The sequence below is a fragment of the Grus americana genome, chromosome 2 (genome assembly GCF_028858705.1).
Source record: "Grus americana isolate bGruAme1 chromosome 2, bGruAme1.mat, whole genome shotgun sequence".
In the NCBI taxonomy this organism is placed as follows: Eukaryota; Metazoa; Chordata; class Aves; order Gruiformes; family Gruidae; genus Grus; species Grus americana.
The window spans coordinates 73518458-73530732 of NC_072853.1; the positions used below are offsets into that span (position 1 = coordinate 73518458).

General features: G+C 37.5%; 1 protein-coding gene across 14 annotated transcripts in view; it reads right to left on the reverse strand.

The window, feature by feature from the left end:
• FHOD3 (formin homology 2 domain containing 3) overlaps positions 1-12275 on the reverse strand; it is a 418162-nt gene that overhangs the window by 208902 nt on the left and 196985 nt on the right. The window lies entirely within an intron of this gene.

Here is a 12275-nt window from a genome sequence, read left to right on the forward strand (position 1 = left end):
AGGAGTATGCACACCTAGAAAGTAAGTTACACTGCATGGCAAGGTCAATGGTTAAAAATTCCTTGCTACTAAAGAGAGAAGGTGCCAAATTTCCCCTACCCAGAGTGGGCAGTGGTGGGAGCATGGGCAAGGGACAGAAAGGAAAGGAGTACACAGAATTTAGAAAAACTAACTGAAATTGGTAGCCCAGTACGGATTCAAGAAAGCTGTGGGGAAAGCATTCCCCAGAAGTTTTTCTATCAATTTGATGACAAATAAGTGTATATTTTATAGGACAACACCACTGTCTAATTTAAGAGAAACAAGATATATAACAATATAAACTACTGACTGAAACAACCACAATTATTTTTTCAGATGGTAATGGTGTCCTAGCTCAGAGCACACTTCCTTGTTTTTTAAATACCTTTTGTTGATACTTGAGTAGACAGTTAAATTTTGCATCAAGTGTGTTTGCATCATCCTTGAGTTGAGAAAAAAAAAGAATATCTTCTGGATTGACTCACAGTCAAACAAGCAAAACTGGAAAAAACAGGAAAAAGGAGGAATAACTGTGGTCTGTGGATTCTGACATTTGTTAATAGACCTAACATGCCTGTTTGGGAAAAATAAAAGACATCCGTATAACACGAAAATAAAATTGTCCCTATGCTAGAGAAGTTAGCAGTAGTTCAGCTTCAGAGACCTTCAGGTTGAACCCAAAAACAAAAGAAAATTTTCAACAGCACATAGCCATTAAGGGCTGCTGACATTCTGTGAAAGATAAAAACTGAAATACCCAGTATAACTTTAAGATGTGAATGCAAATTAGAGTATCACATGGGGAAAAATTAGCATTTAATTCTCAAAATACCTAATGCTAAAGATCTGTTTTATGTCGGTGACTTTTTTTTTTTTTTTTAAAACAAGGACCTTCCCAAAGCAAATTGTGAGATCTGCCTTCTGGAACTTTTTCAAAGCAGCTGAAGGAGTAAAGCACTGCAGCATAGATTCATCCTTGACTGAAAGGAGATATATTACAGGGGAACGGCAGAGGAAATGAAGGGGACTCGGGACTCTAATCAGACTACTTTTGGAAAGCACTGAATAAACAAATCAAACCTGAATTAAAAAGGCTTTTAAGGTACTTCTCCTTTCCCAAATAAAAGGGAAAAAGAAGGTGTAATGAAGCAGAGTACAAACACATCATGCTCTAGACATAAATCTGAACTCAGTACATTATCTATCTCATCATGTATATACGATGAGAGGAAAGAAGCAAACATCTGGAATGTGCAAAGAAAGATGAAAGGCATCCAAGCCCATACATTCTACATTGAAAGGAGAATGTTTACATCAATTTTGGTCTAGGATAATCTTTTCAGACCCATTAACTCACTGACTTGCCAAGTTAGGTGACCTCAGGAGTAAAGGCTACTCTCTAGCAGCGGTACGAGGCTCAGGTTTCCAGAAAAAGAGCATTCATTGTACGCAATATATGGTGTGTGTGACAATGATATGTACAAGTAGCTGCCGCATGTGTGTGATAACAGTTAAAAGGAGGCAGGGAAAGGTTGTCATTTGCTGTGGAAATGGACTCCTCCACTAATATTGCAAAGATTTATGACCCCTTAATCAGCAGGCATTAAAGCACTGATGAGAAAAGCAGCAAAACACAGGCAAAGCTCTCTAAGCTTCCTGCTAAGCTCCTGCAACCGTAGAGATTGTGCAGTGACACAAAGGCTGGCTACTTAAAGTCTTTATGGAAAGATACCGGTGGCCTCATCAGATAACTATATTTTACGTATTCATTCACAGATTTGGAATAGATCGCATCTCTTTCTTCAGGCATCTCAGAAGGAAGAAAAAATGATAGTGTATGTCACTTTGTTATAGAGCTCTATTTCTGTCCAATGTATAATGAAAAAGATATGAACTATATTCAGACTGCTGAGTTTAAAGCTTGCTTATGCGGTTGTCGAAACGCACAAATCATACTTTCACCTGCATAACTCAGCCTATTAAGAACTCAGCTATTAAAACCCCCCACAAACCCTGTGATTGAGCAGTCTATACAGAACGCTTATGTGCCACTAGCAGAACACGAAGCGTAGGTGGGATTCCCTTCTTTCCTACCCGTTCTCCTGTCTCTGTACCATTTGCTATATTCTCTAATGCAGTTTTACAGGGTCTTATCTGAAGGTGGAGACTGAAGACTTTCTTTCAAGGAATGGCACTTTGTAAGAATGCATCTTATCTGATGTGCAGCTTCCACGTGCAAAGATAAATTGTTTACATACTCTTAAAGATAAATCTTTCTGAAGCCTGCTATTTCTGTGGGCCATATGTTTGAAAACTTTTACCCAAAGCATGATTATTTTTCAGCCACAAGAAAGTTGCTTCGCTCCCTAACAAGAATCAAGGTTTTGGAACAAAGTTTCTCAAGGGCAAGTTTTTTTTAATAATTATTTTTGTTTTAACTAACAAGCACTGGTGAAAGCTGTATTCCAAGTATTTGAGGAAACTGGATTAGTAACTGAATATTCACATTTGGATATGCACATACATATTTCTCTCTTACGTGGCTAACAGCTGTGCAGAATACTGTCTTTCCAAGAAATCACAACAAGATGTTTGTCTATGAGATTTCCACCAAGGAGAATCTCATTTTTATGGTTTTTTCCCTTTCCTTTCATAAACTATCCCATTGTTTCTGGTTGCTTGAGCATTCCCATATTTAATCCTATACTGTACAATCCTCTCCTTTTTCTGTTACAAAGTTAAACATTGCACATTTTATAATGTTCATTTCTTCAAATAAGGAACCGTGGGGTTCCCCAGCTTGTGCTCTCCACATGACACATTACCGAGTGAGCCAGCAATCACACTCTGTACCGACCAGACCTTCCAAAATGCAAAAATTGCAATAATCCAGCCTAGAAGTGAGAGCAGCACAGCAGCCAGGGTACCAGTCATAGCCACGAGAGTCTTCTTGCTAAGCTCTGCCTGCGGGCTTACAGGAGGGGACCACTCACACTGAGCTCCAGCGGTTGATGTGCTTCACCCTCTGTCTGAGGAAGAGCTTCCCTCTCTGCTCTGTCACTCTACAACATCCTTACTAAGAGAGATTTAAACTCTGATTCTCAGGCCAGCTCTGGTTTTGTCTGTAGACCAAAATTAGTAACTTCGCAAAGATATATTGCATTCACATTTTAATGCTGTGATCATTCACCTAGGCAAAAGACAAGATGAATATTGAAAATTCACCATGTGATGTAGCATAAGAGGAGAAATGTAAACCCTACTGAATTCAAAGAGGAGGAGCATCCTCCTCTGCTGCCTGAAATCTTGTGGGACACGATGCTGGCAGCATACCAATACAAAGTCCTACAGGCAGAAAGGGCACAGGCTCATTCAGACACTGCCTGGCTCCAGAAATAAAAATTACTACTTTTTAAAAGGAGCAGCTAGGGAAATCTCTAGTCATTGCTATGTTCATCTATCAAATAGTACGCTAGGAAAGTGCACTGTCCCCACTCTACATTAACACATGGGAGCAAGATCTCCTTGGAAACCCCTCTTCCTCAGATTCCCCTGCCAGGAGTATACGCTGCACAGCAAGGAGGCAGAACTGAAACAGAAACCCGAGATGACTATGTTCAATGTGAAAAAAATAAAATAACAAGGAAAAATACATGGAACACTAAAATGCCAGCACACTTGTAGAAAGTCCCCCCCAAAATATAAATTATGGCCACTGTTTTTAGAACTGAAAAGACATTTTTTCAACTTTTTTTCTTTTTTAAATCTCCTGCAAAATCAAGATAGGATCACAAAGTTCAGCTGGTTTTAGGAGGATTAAGGGTTAGGGATTAAGCTCCATTCATTAGGGGATGTAAATTAGCAGCAGAGGGACAGCAGCTGACTGCTGAGGAAAGGGAGGAAGGAGGAGGCAGGTCAAAGAGCAAACCATGCACGACTGCAGGCTTTCCCTGGCATAAATCTCAAATGACAATACATCTGGCGCTCCACCACAAGAAAGTAAAATGCAGGACTATTGCCCAATACACTTGAAAAGCCTCCTCTGTTACTAAGTGAATAAAGCCAGAATGATAAAATCCGGGTTTCTGTTAGTAACAGCATCAATGATGGGTAGGTCCTTATTGCACCCTTCCTACTCCTAACAGTGCAAGGAGAATAGAAATCTACTGATCTTCTTTCCTAAGCATTCCTCTGGCTCCTCCAAAGCCTCATGTATACAAAAAACACCCCAAACCACCCCACAGCTTCCTCCTAACCTGACTGCCCCGGGCAGCGGTAGCGACGTGGCAGCGCAGGGCTATGACCGGAATGCGCTTCCATTACTCGAGAGCCTTCATGTCCACATGTTCCCCATATAATTTCAAATGCTTATACGATGCTCTGCCCCAGTAGCAATGGAAAATTAACAGCCAGTTCCTCTCAGCCCTCCTTTCAGCTGCCTAGCTCTGCCACCCCAGGGTCTACACTACAAATATACCACAAGAAAGTCTCCACAAGAATATTTTTAACTATTGCTACCTGCCTTCAGTACGCATGACATCTGCTAAAGTTACCAGCAAAATAACTACTCCCATTGACAAGACTACAATGATGTAGTAATAAAAGAGTTATGCTGTGCTCTATTAGAAACAGAAATCCCAGACCATTTCTGGAGTCCAGCTTTTTTACTGGCTAAGCAACAGGTTGCATTTTATAGATCAAGATTGGCTTGCAATGTTTGCAGTTAGAAAAGCTCATTTTGGCTTGAAAACTGAGTAAATATAGTCAGGAAGTGATTGAAGGAGCATGGACGGCCAAGATATAATTTATAGTTACTTTCCCACACTTTAAACTATCGTTCTGTTCTTCGGACTCCAAAATTATTGATATAATTAAAATATTAGATTGCCAATCCAGAAGTGCCTGATACTATCTAATTCGATTGTCACTGTTTATTTCAGTCCATTTTAAAAGCCAAGTCATCTATTGCAAACAAATCTGGAAAGAAATCATTCCAAAACCATACATACACGCATATATATAAACACACATGCATACATAAACTTAAGTCCTATGAGTCCCTCAAGACTGTACTGCTATTTCAAACTAAATTATTTAAGCAGCTACAAAACAATTCTATGTATGGATCAGATGAGCCGGTGGTTAAGCAGGCAAGTCTTGTATTAAACCATGAAAACTCTGCTCTGCTTTAAGTCAGGACACTGTTATTGCCCTTGCCGGCTGTGCCACAGCTTCCACTCCTCTGCCCTCCAAGCTCTTCTTTGCACTCCCCTGCGCTGGCTCCACACCCCTTATTTGCTTCTCTCCCCCAGCCTTTACACCACCCCAACTCATTACATGCACATCTGTGAAGAAGCGTGACCATAAGATTATACAAAGACATTGGTACTTTTACACTGGTCCCTTTTTTCCTATTCTCGCATCTGTTTACACGGAGTAACGCTTTACAACAGCATGCACGGAAATGACCGTCCCCCTTTCTTTATTTTCAGTGCGGTAATATATTTAAGCAACCTGCAATGCAATGTTTGGCTTCTAGTGATGATTACAATGAAAATTCACCCTCAAGTATCAATTCCATTGCATAGCCTTGCCATAAGTCAGTTGCCTAAGTAGCAATCACCAAATGCCAACAATTTTTTTGCCAGCCTTTTAAGCACATCTGTGCCAACTAATGATAACTCTATGCCATTAAAGTATTAAAAAATAAATTTTATTTCTTTCCAAGATGAAAACAATTCAAATATAGACCATGCTATTGTTTATTATGGATTTCCATCTTGGCACCAATAAAGAGATACAGAAATTCACTCAAAAGTAATTTTTGATTTACAGCCATTAATCCCCTGTAGTCTCCCTTCTGAAATACCCTCGGTCCATAAAATAAATATTCTGTTGTTTCTCAAGAACACATTTTTGTATTGTGCTAAAAATACCAGCAAAACAAAGACAGCATTTGCCGGTGTTTCCTGTTAGTAAAGCAGAGAAACTGCAACACTTATTATTTCACACCTTTTTTACATCAGGACGCATTTCAAATCGCATGCCTTTCAGCAGTTTCTTTTGAATAATTGAAAGAATACATGGGGGCAAAATAAATGTTTTAATAGCTAACTTTACAAATTAAAACACATGCAGTATTTAATACCTTGAAACAAATATGCAATTCCCTTACAGACAGAATTTCTTCAAGCTTGAGGATATTGGGAAGTACTCTAATCTGAAAGAGGTTCAGACATCTTTGGATTTTTTTCATCTGTCTGAATTTTTAAAAATATATAAAATTTGAAACAAGTCATTTGTATGAATAACTTTTCAGTAACACAGACTTCTCAAAGTCTTTCTGAAATGTCTCAAATTCCTCAAATGACAGGTATGCAGATACCTCAGATATCCAGCATTAGCCATGTAGCTATCCCAGTAGCTGCAGCATATGAAAAAAAAAAATCTTGAGGAAATAAGTAATAGATAAGAATCAAATCTTGCTTTATTAGATTTGTTGAGATTCCTCAGAGTCAGATCAGTGTTTATTAGACACAGTTAAGGTATGTTTAGAGCATCAAGTTCCAGCCAACAAAAACAGAAGAAAAAGTATGGTAGAATGTAGACAACAAATATTGCGTACATTTATGAAAAGATTTAAATGTTGAAAATTTTCTTAGCAATATCTTATTTTTTTTCCTTTTTTTAAAAAGTAATCTTGTCTAGTGAAATTAAAGTAACTTCTTAGAATAATTGCTCTTTCTTACTGGGCATTCATGAAAAAAGGGTAAATTTAAAACCTGAAAACTTTCAGCTCATATTTGTATTACTTCACCAAAGTCCAATACATCATTTATTCCCACCTATTTCCTGTTCATTTATTACTTTTTCTTCCTTAGTGAGATGGATCTCATTTGTATATGAATGAAGAATTGGTCCTTTAAGAGTTTGGGTTTCCCTTCATAAAGAGTTTTCCTCCTTTTGGATACACACAACAAATTCTTAGAAGATCAAGGAGAAAAATCAGCCTGCAGTCTTTCATGTTTAAACTTTTCTGATAGATAATCAATCTGTGAAAGACACATATTGTCACTTACACATAGGAAAAGAAATAGAAGTTTGCACTGCTAAGATGAAACAAAGATATCTTCAGTGGCTGTAAATGAGATCACCAAAGAATCACTCATATCTTAAGTTGACTAAAGACAAATTAAGATTTAGAAAGGGAAGGGTGCTTAGCCTGCAGAGAAAAGTTGCTCCCATGTCACACTTATGTTCTTACTCTAAGTTTTCCTTCTTCAGTTAGCAAGATCAAATTATATCCCGCCTGATCTTCACCACCAGCTTCACCAAGAAAGCTCTGTTTCCCCTTTACTCTGAACATGCTGTTTGCTTCTTCAGTGACTTTGGTCATTAACTTCACTACTTTCATGTAACCTGCCCGATTCCTGTACCAGATGAAGGAGCTGCAGGTAGAAAGCCATTTTACTGTGACACTATAATGTTTGCCTCTAGTGCTCACACTATGCTTAACCTGGCAGTTGCATGATGCCATGTTCACCTGAGAGAGATCCCAGATTTACCATCAAGTTCTACCGCTGGGCTACCTGTTTGGGTTGTGCAGACCAATAAACTGATCCACTCCGTCTTTCAGAAGAGGGAATTGAACTGCACTACAATTCTTAAAACAAGTTGAAACAAAGCACATGGAAAAGAAACAAAAATTGAACCATTTAGAAGTAACTTTCTGCTTTCAATATTTTATTATTTCACTTAATGAAGCCACAAATTACAGGACTATTTTCCCCAGATAACATTTTTTCCCCTGTGAGTGCAATAAGCAAGCAAGCAAAAATAAATTGCACCTCAGTATCAAATTAATCTGTACAATTATTAGCCAGAAAAGCTTTGGTTGCCTCCCCCTGTAAAGACAAAGCATTTAGCAGCAAGTGAACAAAAGAAGTCCTGCTGTCACTGTCTCTGTTTACCACAGTGCATCTGCCTGTATACGCTCAACCACCAGGTAAAAGTAACACTGAAACTGAAGACATTTTATGCCATTGACTTGATGGGGACAGAATTTCATCCTTTGCACCTTGAGCAGATAGCAGATACACTGTGTTTTTTTCCTCCTAGTTAATAATGGAATTAAAAATTTCTAAAAAAGTCACCTAGACCAGACCCTACCAGGGATATTCTTCATGGCAGCTAAGCAACAGGTCAAACAACTTTCATGCATTGTATTACACATCTGAGGAAGCTAAAGTAGATAGGCTCCATACAAAACAAGGTTTCCTTGTTTCAATTCAAAAATTTGCATAGATTAGAGAATGAATAATGGTGGCTTCCCAAGTTTTTAGGTTATCCTTGTGGTGGAAGTAGTTCACATTTTATAGCCTCATTAAGAACTGTTCAGATCTCAGCTGGTAACATCATCTAGGTATGAAGACACTCTATTTGCCAACGAAATTCAGAAACTGATTTTGACATTTAATGTGTCATATCTATTTTATTTGTCATCTCTAAACAGTAATGAGACATATCCTTTGTAAAATAGGATTAAACAGATATGTAAAGTGCTACGTGGAACGATGGTGAATTCAATTTTGGAAGGAAATGAAGGTTTCTCTTTTTTTCGTGACTTAATCAAGAACCCTTCCAAGAGGGCTCTTAAAGGGGAGAGGTGGCAGCCTGCCTCACAAGTGATGACAGCTGCCCCTAAATCATGTGTCACAAACTTCAAACCCTAAGGAGTCATCAGTCATGCTTGCAAGAGGGGAAGAAGCAGCCTCCTTCCTTGAGATCAATGAGGCAAACACAGAATACTCCTTCTGCCCTCCTAAGGATGATTGATGACTCCTTAGCAGCTGAAGTGTGTGACATTTGATTTCACTCACTGATAAGATTGTGTCTATCCAAACACCTTCTAGTTAATGTTTCCAGGGCCCCTACATAGCTGTTCTTTGTGACGTTTTACACAAAGCTCAATTGTTCAATGATTAATGAATTTCTCAACTATAGAAGAAAATTCTGTAAGAGAATTTTGAAACTGTGCTGCCTGATATTCTGATCGCAACACAAAATGGGAATCTAGGCTCCTCAAGAAAAATAGTGGGAGATCTGCATTTGTCAAATGACACTTAGTGGGGAAAACAGTCCTAAAAGAAAACTGGCCTTTTTCCTTAACACTTTAAAGTATACCCTTTAGGTCTGCTTTCCAGAAAACCTAATGCATTGGTTGATTAAAAAATTTTCCAAAACTTTAAAAAGTAGATTTACACCTGATTATAGATTTCAACAGACTTGAAACATGCTTTACAGCTTTCTTATTTTTCTTATAACACCACATTCTTATCCAATTATTTCATATTTTGAAATGATGCAATCAGCATGATTTGAAACTATGCTTTGTAATGCTTTGTAACTACAAGGCACACTTCTGTTTATAGGTTCTAATACATGCCTGCTTTATATTACATCTAGTTTTATCAGAGGTCTTGTTAAATAAACTTTTTTAATATCATGTAAATTGCGCAGCACTATTTACATGTATTATAGTGCTCATACCTAATTTTTCTGCTTTTAAGATTGATATGGATTTAAATCAATCTGTATTTTTATCTCTCTTATGATATCACAATTAGGAAATGCAAGAATGTTTTTTGACCCTAATTTTATAAGTGCCATGTTCAGCTGGATTCTGCCCCTGGATGCCTTTGGGAGTTTTAGCACTTTGCACAAAATTCACGAATCTCCGATAAACACAAGAACCAGGCAACTCAGAAGTCTGTCAGAAAATACATTCAAACCTGTACTCCAACAGGTTGTCTATCTGTATATCTTTTTCCAGTTCTTTTAAGGTCAAGTGCTTCATATACTTCAAGTCTGAACATTACTTTCCTTACTCAGTAAGTTTGTTCGTCAAAAAGCAAACTGGGAAATCAGAAGAAGAATACTGCAGTACAGTTGAGCAAAAGATGATGAGTGCGGCTATCTTAACCCTTCAGAGTGAATGACAGAACCAGAATGGCATCACTCTCAAAGAAAAATGCTCCACATGATAACCTTTACCATTTTGCCAAAACCGGCCCACCAATAGAAACCAAAGAGAAATTCCAAGTTTGTACTCGCCAAATGAATCTTTCATTTAAAATCTGAAACAAAGGCATTGCTTCTGCCAAACATTGCTAAGCTTCGCTAAGGCCTCACGTGAAAAAAGAGAGAGCTCTGACTATTTGGAATTCATATTTGATGTAAAACTTGGGCTTGTTCCCACTTAATGCAAATGAGAGACTGCACGTTACCTTAAAGCTCTTTAAATTAAAAATGATACTGACACAGACCTGTGCCAAATTAACTCAGCTATGATGAAATGATTATAAAAACATGGTGTTACGAACTGTCTTGGCACTTAAAGACATAATGAAGTCTCCATAACACTCTGAAAATTTGTTAAAATGAAAATAAAGACTGGTTTTGAAGTCAACATTTTATTTCCAAAACATTATACTCTTAAGGAATTTAAAATACTAAATATAATGAGATACAAAATCAAACAGGTATTTATGTTGAAAAATACACTTTTAAAAAACCTTTTAACATAATGATAGATTTCTAATGCTAACATACTTTAATGTAATAAACTAAAAGATAAATCAGGCATGGCCTTTTTGACAGTTGTGTTTGGTCTATAATATAAACTTATAATATCAACTTCTATTTTTCTTCACTAAAATATTAGAAATAGCTTTTCTTTCTAAAACAGATATAAAAGTTATCTTACATTCTCTCTCATGGTTCATTATGAGATAAACTAAAATCATGCTCAAAAGATGCCCTTAGTAAAGCCAGTAACTGCTGTTAAGGACAGCAAAGTTGACAGGTAAACAGGAGTTTACATCATATAGGGTCTCATTTTCCAGTGTGAAGTGTGCTACCTCAGATACTTGACCATATGATATGAATATTCTCCAGCTTTAGGAAGACTTCTCCTCCACTAATGAGAACCTGTATTTTGAGAGTGTATGAAGAGGTTTTGAAGGGTATGTTTGTTCGACAAACAGTTCCACCAAAAGTAGCTACTTAAAGTGGTAACAGATAATTCCTAAATTCCTTTCTGTATTACGTGCATTAGGAAGCAGGAAAGTCAAATTCTTCAAGGACAATTATGTTCTGAAACTGTCAGATAAGCTTCACCTAAAAACTAAATTCATACACAGATATGGAGTTGTGTGCATCACTTTTCCCTTCCCTCTCATTACTCTTCAACCCAGTTAACTCCAATTAAATTTACTAGGATAAAAATTTAAACATTTCCATGAAAACAGCTGATTATCTGGAAGACAGAGATCTTACTGGTGTGTTCATTGAAAGCACTGAGCACTATGTGCTCAGAAATATCTACTAGATTTCAAATAACCTACATGCAAGAGAACATTCATGAATACCCAAACTGGGAAATGTAATGATGAGAGGTATGGGAGGTGCAGGATGAGTGGGAAGAGAGGCTTAGCACTCACTGTTAAATATGCACGAATGCCCAGATTAACCTGTGGAATACATAAATTCAGAGAAATACAAATACTTTCCAGAAACAGTAAAGGTGAACAAAAAGAGAAGAAACCAGAGAAGATTCTTGGAAACCTGCCAAATTTCCTCTGAGCACACAGTCCACTCACTTGGCAAGCTCACAGGGAAATCCAACTTGCATCATGCTGACTCTCAAAGTCTTTCCCTAGGAATGCCTTGAAGAGAGAATGGCTTTCCCAATCTGTGTCCATGAGATCGATTGGACTGTTTTGTAGCTGGAACTCCTTCTTTGTCCAAAAATGTCAAAATTCAAGGATGTTTTTCTGACCCAGAAGAGATCTTCAACTACCAAAATTTTCAACTACCAAATGGTCCACCCTTCATCATCTACTCCTATTCAGAAAATCTTAAGTCTGGCATTTTCTAAATTCTGAATGCTTAACTTTGAAACCTGCAAAAAGCATTGTGTGTTTTGGAAATTTGCAATTCTGCAGTCCTGCAGAATTTTTAAACGTTGTTATTCTTCTTAGAATAAATCTCTATTTAAAACAAAGCAAAAAATGCTAAACTAACAGCCTCAGACCCTTGCACCTACCTATTGTAGCTGAGAAACATTGTAAGTTGTCATTCTCCACTTGGATCCATTAGTGAAGGAGAAGTGCTTTTCTTATTGATTTCACTTATATTTACTGATAGAAATTGAATGTGTCATCCTGAATTGCATTTTAGGATCACATTAACAG